Here is an 8,756-nt window from a genome sequence, read left to right as displayed (position 1 = left end):
CAGGACAGAACAATAATGGTGCAGCTGAAACCACGCAAAGTGATCTCAACAGTCAATGGGAGAATAATGATTTTTCTGTGACCTTTAAAAATGTCTTTTAAAACACAGAAAGTTGGGGCACCTGGGCCGCTCAGTGGGGTTAAGGCCTCTACCTTCAGCGCAGGTCATGATCCCAGGATCCTGGGATCAAGCTCTACATTGGGCTTTCTCCTTGGCAGGGGGCCTGCCTCCCCCCGCATCCCGCCTGCCTCTCTACCTACTTGTGATCTCTGTCAAGTAAATAAATTTTAAAAATCTTAAAAAAAAAACTCAGAAAGTTTCCAAATATCAATGATGAATGTATAGAAAAATGAAAAAATAATAGAACCATTATTTATTTTGTGCACTGTCATTTCAAATATTGAAACACTGAAAGAGGAAGCATTTTTTTTAATTTTTTATTTTTTATAAACATGTATTTTTATCCCCAGGGGTACAGGTCTGTGAATCAGCACTCACCAAAGCACATACCCTCCCCAATGTCCATAACCCCACCCCCCTTCACCCCAACCCCCCTCCCCCCAGCAACCCTCAGTTTGTTTTGTAAGATTAAGAGTCACTTATGGTTTGTCTCCCTCCCAATCCCATCTTGTTTCATTGATTCTTCTCCTACCCACATAAGCCCCCATGTTGCATCACTACTTCCTCATATCAGGGAGATCATATGATAGTTGTCTTTCTCTGCTTGACTTATTTCGCTAAGCATGATACGCTCTAGTTCCATCCATGTTGTCGCAAATGGCATTTTGATTTTTCTAAAGATTCATCATGAACAGTTCCCACAACGCTTGCCTTCTTCCAATCGCATGGTTGACCATATAGGGCCAACATCTGAATTACCTCACTCCAGTCTCAGTTGGGATCTGAGCTTCCATCCCTTGTACTTTCAATGTTGTGAAATCCTTACCATATTAATTTGAATTCTTCTGCTATCACATCCTCTGGGACCTTTTCACTCTCCCTCCCACCATCTTCTTCAAGGATGTGGTAAACTTATCTCACTCTGCTCCTCTGGCTGCACATCCACACTCTGGGGACCAGCACTCCTGTCACCATTCCCCTGGTAGCTATGCCTTCATGAGCCCCACTTGCAATCAATTTGAACTTCACCTTCGCCACATCTCTTCTCATTTCTCCATCATACTTTCAGCTTTGTGCCAATCCCTTTGGCCACTATTCATTTTTGTATAATGCCATCTTGGTTCCTCTCTGGGAGAGCAGGATACAACACAATCACCTGCATTGCTGTCTGTGGTAAAGTGAGTAATAGAGTCACAGAGAACCACCACTATCGGCTTTGAAAGACGTGATGCTTACTTATCATGATGAGCACCTGTTGGTTACAGAGATCTGTGGCCTGAGGACGAGCTGGCAGCAAAATTTGTACCTCATGCATTTGCTCATGGAAAATTCCTCTGTGCCAAATGAAACTGAAATCACGTGTTGGGGGACTGATGGTATTTAACTGACCTGTGTTGACTGACATTCATGCATGCTTGCACCACAGAAACCCAGTCCCTGTTGCCAGACAATGACAGCCACATGTTAGGCCATCACATTTTTAAAACATAGATTGAGGAATAGGTCACTGAAAACATCAGTTTCTACCAAATGCTGGATTTTAAAATACATTTCACTTCATTCTACACTGGTACATGTACCTAAAACCATTTCAATAAATACTACTCTCTCTTCCTTGTGTTTGAATGTTCTACCAGAACTTTATATCCTCCAGAAAGCAAGCAGGTGGATTTTCAAAAAACAAAACAATAACCCAACGATTGTAGTACAAGAATGGGTACAGGAACCTTCTGGAGGAGCTCACAGTGGCCCATGTGCAAGAGTTTGGGCAACAAATAAGTAAAGTAGACCATAACAGATTTGCTCAGTGGGGTTAAGGCCTAGCCATTTGTTATGGTCTAAATGTTCGAGTCCCCACAAACTGAGTGTTAGAATCCACAAGCCCACATGATTGTGTTGACAGGGCGTGCTCCAGAAGGAGAGCAGGTTATGAGTGCTCCACTCTCATGAGTGGGATTAGCCCTTATAGAAGAGACCCCCCAACAAGGGCTACCCTGTTACTACAACCATGTGAGGACACTAGGGGAAATCTGTGAGGGCCCTCTCCCAACCGCACTGGCTCCATGATCTCAGACTCCAGCCTCTTCAACTATGAGCAAGAGCTTTCTTTTGTTTCCTAGGCACTGAGTCTGGGATGTTTGTTATAGGTGCCTGAATTGACTAAGACCGATTATAACAGCCCATATAAATATCTTTGAACCCATATTGATATAAGTAAATTAATAAATTAATAAACTTTACTGTCCTGTATAGCAAAGTTCCAAATGATTTACACAGACACTTCACCCTCAGAAGGGAGCTTAACTGCCTACTCCTGGAGCACAGGAACTAGTGTGACTCCCCTTCAAAGATGACAGAATGGCAAGGAGGAATAGGGAGTAACTACAGAGGGAAGACCTGACAAATACAGTCCAGCCATGTGATCACGAGTTCACCAATAGTCATAAACCATGGCCACAGTGTGCTCCCTGATATAATGTGATGAAAACAACACCTTTCCTCTGTGACCCTCCTCCACACACCCACTCCCCCAGTCTGTGTATGAGAAAAGCATCTGACAAATTGCAATGAGGGACATTCCACCATATACCTGAGCAGCACTCAAAGCTGTCAGGCCGTCACCATCAAGGAAAGTCACGTAGCTCTCACAGCTGAAAGGAGCCTAGAGAGACATGACAAGGAAATATAATGTGGTATACTCCATGGGATTCTGGTCAGAAGGGGGCATGGAGTGAAAACTAAGGAAATCTCTTCTGGACTGAATAGTTTTATCTCTCCATCGTTCATAGAATTTGGAGGTGGGGACTTTGCAGATAATGAGGTCATGAGGGTGGAGTCCCCATGAGTGGGATCATTGCCTTCATGAAAAGGGGCCAGACAGCCAGATCACTCCATCCACCGGGTGAAAATACAAGTAGTTGGCAGTCTGCAACTTCAAAGAGAGATCTCATCACAACCCAACTATCATGGCACCCTGATCTCAGACTTCCAGCCTCCAGGACTGAGAAATAATTTCCTGTTGCTTCAAGGGATCCAGTTTATGCTGTTTTGTTATAGCAGTCTAAGCTAAGACAAAATCAAACTATGGATTTTGGTTAATAGCAATGCCCCAATATTGGTTCATTAATTGTAACAGATGCAACAAATTACTATAAAATGTTATAAAGAGAGGAAACTATATGCAATGCACCTATATATTGGAACTCTGTGTGCTTGTCAAAATTATTCTCTAAATGTAAAACTGTCCCCAAAGAGTAGCTCTATTCTAAAAAAAAAAAAAAAAAAAAAAAGTAAATATGTTGTCCTCATCTGGATCTCTGCCTCTTTCACCCCTTAGAGGGCAATTCAAGGAAATGTGTGGTGGGGAGATGTCTGCGTTTCTATACCCAGATTACATCTTACTTCACAAGTCTAAGGTTCCTCTTTCTTTCTCTGTCCTCTGTCCTTGCTAGAGCTCATTCCAAAGCCTGGCACTCAGAGATTCTAGAACAACCTGCTTCTCAGTCCCCCATGATATTCACTCTAAATATTTCCAATTAGTGAAACCCAGGTTAGTTCAGGTGGGGTCAGGGAATTCTGCGTGCTTTGGTGAGGTAGGGTAGCTTTAAGACCTCAGTGGTGGATGCACTTAATCCATGTCCTGTCCCCAAGCAACTGAGGCGGAAAGGGCTCTGCAGTGGGTGGTGGATCCTGTGATACATCAGGCCTGAGGAGATGACCCTTGGCTGTCAGCCCTCTTTGAGATGGCCTCAGTCAAGGAAAGCCACCATGCGCAAGGTCAAGCCTGGGACCTTGCCACATCCAGTGTCTCATCAACATGGCGATGAAGCCCCTTCAATCCTCTACGACAAAAATAATCACCATCTCCAAAACTCTAACCTCATTCCACACCATGTCTTTGAGTCTCTACGTCAGCAGGAATGCAGCCTGGTGAAACTGGGATGGGATGAGCCTCAGGAATGAGCACATGCTTGTGGATTCCATAAGCTCTGGGAATCCCAAACAACTGGCCCAGTAGGTTCTCAGCTTGTGGCCACCTTGCCTGTCCATGTAATAATCTCAAAGAATAAGTGTCAAAACTTCATGGTCATTCCTTCATCATAATCCCCTTCCTCTGACATCATGGAAGCATGGAGTGTCTTTTCTCCCCAGAGCATGGAGTCCTTGGCCTCTCTAGGACAGTGTTCAGACAGAGAAGGCTCCAGAGGTCACCACAATGCCTGTCCCTGCCTCCCCACTGTGCCCACCTCTGCCATCCCTACTTCTGACACCGCTGCTGGCATTTACAGGGGAATGGGTCCTCAGGTGTATGAGCTGGGGACAACCCTATGCCTTTTTACTGGGTTCTTTTCACCTGTTTACCTAGAATTTCTTGGAGAAAGAATTTTTCTGTCCTCGCCAGAATTTTTAGAACTAAATTAGAGGGGTTCCCAGCTCACAAAAACTGCCAATGGCTGTGTCTGTCCCACACAATTTTGTTCAGGAAATATTTTGTTCTGCTAATGGTCACAGGGCTGAGCACAGCACAGACATCAGAGTTCTCATCCGCCAGCCCCTAGGAACAAAGAACCTGTCTTTTCAATTTATTACCAGCACACAGATGCTACCTCCAGCAAATGTTGGAGAACATGAAATTATAAAGCAGGACAAGAATCTACAATGCTTCCATCCAAAGATGATCACTGTTAAAAATTTGCAGAGGTTTTGTGCTCATGGAATATTGGCCGGAAGTGGTCGCTAGAGGTCTCTCTGGGTCAGTGATGGAAGCAGAACCCTGCAGGCTCTCCAGAGAACTAAGCATTTTGTCTCTACTTGCTGAAAAAATAACAAGCTTGTGGAGTCTCTTCCCCAAGGCTGTTGGTCCAAATACCTAGAATAGCCAACTCAAGATTGACACCATTGGTCTATAAGACTTCCATGAAAGCACAGTAATTGAAACAGTGACTTTGGTGAAAGAACTGACACATTGATCAATGCAACAGAATAGAAAGTCCAGAAATACACCCACATAAATACAGCCAACTGATCTTTGAGAAGGACCAAGATAGTCTTTTCAGCAAATGGTGAACATCAGGACATCGGGACAGACAAATACAAAAAAAAAAAAAAAAATTGCTTCTACGTACAGACCTAGCAGGTTTCATAAAAATAACTCATATATAAAAGCCCAAACTATAGAACTTCTAGTAGATATCATGGAAGAAAATCTAGATGAGCTTTGATATGGATTACTTTTTTTTAATAGATTAACTTCAGATCTTAAATCAGTTTTAGGTTCACACCAGAATTGAGCAGAAGGTGCAGAGATTTCCCATGGGACTCTCTTCCCCACACATCACAGCTGCTGCCATTATCAACATCCTCACCAGAGCGCTCATTTATTACAAAAAGGAACCTACACTTAAATGTCATTAGCATCTGAACTCCATAGTTCACATTGTGGTTCACTCTGAGTATTGCATAGTCTCTGGGTTTGATATCAACTTTTATGGTATTATACAGAGTAGTTTCATTGCCCTAAAAATCCTCTATGCTCTTTTTATCTCTTTCCACCCTAAACCCTGGCAATCACTGATACATTTACATTCACCATAGTTTTGCCTTTTCCAGAATGTCATATAGTGGGAATCATGCAGTAAGCAGGCTTTTCCTTTCAATTAATGCTAAGCATTTAAGTTTCCTCCATATCCTCTCATGACGTCCTAGCTCATTTCTTTTAGTGCCAAATAATATTCTACTGTCTGGATGTACCACAATTTCTATATCCGTTCACCTACTGATGGTCATCTTTGTTGCCTTCAGGCTTGGCAATTATAATTAAGCTGCTATAAACTGCAAGGAGAAATCTGCTCCAGGCCTCTCTTCTAGTTTCTGGTACACTCAGACCATCCTCGGATTGTATACGGCATTTCCCCTGTGTCTTTACATCATCTTCCCTCTGTGTATGATAGCTAAGCTGAGTTGTGCCTGAACTCCTGGTCCACAGGAACTAAGAAATACTATGTTTTCCTAAACTATTCTGTTTGTGGTCATTTGGTATTCAGCAAGTTTCCCTGTTTATATAGCATCTATTTGCTCCAGGCCATTCTCCTGTCATGATGCAGAAGAAAGGTACCCTCCCCTTTTCTGTATATGGGTCCTTCTCCCTTTATGCCATATAGCAACCTGATTCGTAATTTTCGTATATTTGTGTCAGTACATGTTGCTAAAAGAGGGTGTAATGAGTCTCCACCTTGACCTAGAACCAGACCCTCACATCATTTTGGGCAAGACAAAGAATATGAGAACTGAAGCCAATTTTCTTTCCTGGAACTTCAGATCAAGACTTCCAGGTGACTCAGCCTGAAAGTTCAGTTTCAGTCAGAGCTGGAGAGACCTTGACCCGGGCCTGCAACATGTCTGCTCACTCCCCAGCAGGACCTGTCTTGTGGTTCTGAAAAAATGGGCAAGAACAGCAACTAATCTACAGTTTCAGTGGAAACCACTATCCCTGAATACACCAAGTAGAAAACACAGACATCAACCACACACACTATTCCATCTGCATCAGTGACATGGAGCCCAAAGATGTGGGCACCCGATACTGTGTGACATGAGCAAGAGGGTGTCTGGTGGCTCTGTCAGTTTAGCATTTGGCTCTTGGTTTTGGCTCAGCTCATGATTTCAGTGTCATGAGAATGAGCATTGAGTCAGGCTCTCTCTTCTCTCTCTCGAATCAATCAATCAATCAATCTTAAAAAGAAATAGGGCATCCTGACTTGGCATATGTATCTGGTTCAGGCACTTATGTGTCTGTGAATGCTGAGTATAGCCTGAGAAACTCCATTTCCTTAGATCATGAAAACAAATTTTTCAAAACTTGAAACATGTACCAAATCATCACTATATACTGGATACTATGCTCCTTAATCCATGAACACCCTGTAGGTTGGGATTCTGTAGATGGCCTTTCTGTCGGTTGGGGGCCCTATACCCCATATTGAATCAAGCCATATTGACAAACTGTGCTCTTCTTTGATGGCACAACCACCAAAACCTGAACGTCAGGCAAGAGAAACTCAAAAATAAAAAGATATTCAGTAGGTAAAGTGCAACCACAAGTGTGCATTGCATGGTCCAAAAAGTTCATTACCTGAGCCTAGAAATATGACTGGCTTTTCTGAGGTGTAGGGACAAACCTGACCTCAAGAATATGCATTGTGTCTATTGTAGCCTGTTTCCTGACTCTCTACCCTTCACTCACAGCCCTTGTAGCCATATGCTAGCTTCCGGATTTGGATGAAATCTCAACTTGAGTGTAGTTAGCTGCCAAGCCTAGTTGCCCCTGAATCAGAACAAAGGGACCCACAGGCAGACGGAACCTCTACAAGCCTTCACAACTCCACTCCCATTTCTAACTGTAATGTGATTGAGGCTTGGTGGCCGGTCACGAGGGGCCACCACAGTGCAGTCAGGGACCTGTTCTTCACACAGAAAGTCAATCAGTAAGTGTGATCTCCTACTATGGCTTCCTGGAAGCCAGGAGACTAGAAGGAGGGGTCTTGTGTGTCATCCATATCCAGGTCTTGTTTGGAAAAGGTATCCTGGAAGGGTGAAGTCATTCTCCTGCCACTTAATCTTTCGCTGGTCTGCCCTGGTCTACCCCCAGCTCTGCTGTTCTCTTATTCTCTGAGATCCACCAGTGTTTTCTGCTCCTTGCCACTCCCTGAATTAATTACATTAAATACAATGAGATAAGCGTGTCCATCTGTTCTGCTGGGAAAACTAGTCTTCCTCAGTAATGTTCTCTTCAAGTCCAGCCACATTCCATGCCATCCGACTGGCCATGGAAAAGTTACATATTTCCCTCAAGCTGAAAAATATAGTATGGGTGGCTTACTTCCATTCTCTTGCATTTGACTGTGATTATCGCAGGGACCACAATCTAGATCTCTCTGCCCTTGGTTTAGTGTTACGCTGTACTATGCTGTGTAGGTGTATGAAATCTACTGAAATATATATTTTATGGTATCTAAATACCTAAATATCTTCCAGGTTTTCCTCATTATGAACACATTCTACTGTACAGCTGAAATTCCAGTTGAAAAGACTTCTAGAAGCATAGGTAATGACTGAAGAAGCCAAGAATCACAAATGCATATAGCCTTAAAGTTGTTAGATGAGCATGATGGTAAAACGTGCTGCATCTGCAATAATCTGAGGTTTGCCACTCCTGACCTTGGGCTACTTACTGAACTTCTCCAAACCCTAGTTCCTTCCTGTGTAAAATCTTGGACTCATAACCATGTAGTGTCTTTTCCTCAAATTTTAGAATTCTCAAGTCACAGAAGGAGTGATAGGTTCTTAAATGGAATGTTCTGATTTAGAGGTTCTTAAATGGAATGGAATGTTCATCTTTGCATCTTTCATAGCCAAAGTCATAAAAAATGGAGAGATTTGGATGGCTTTCCTCAATTCCATCATTCTTTCATGCATACATTCCCCATTCACTCACACATCAAGCATTCATTCACTCAATGCACTCTCTCAGTCAGCAATGCATTTACTTATGCATGGACCTGTTAATGGGTATCTGCATCCTCCTCTGGAGCAGGCCCTGAGCAGATGGCCCATCTTCCAGGAGGTCCTTGGCACCC

Source organism: Mustela lutreola, chromosome 9 (genome assembly GCF_030435805.1).
Source record: "Mustela lutreola isolate mMusLut2 chromosome 9, mMusLut2.pri, whole genome shotgun sequence".
In the NCBI taxonomy this organism is placed as follows: Eukaryota; Metazoa; Chordata; class Mammalia; order Carnivora; family Mustelidae; genus Mustela; species Mustela lutreola.
The sequence above is the reverse complement of the archived record's forward strand: the minus strand, read 5'-3'. Positions refer to the sequence as shown.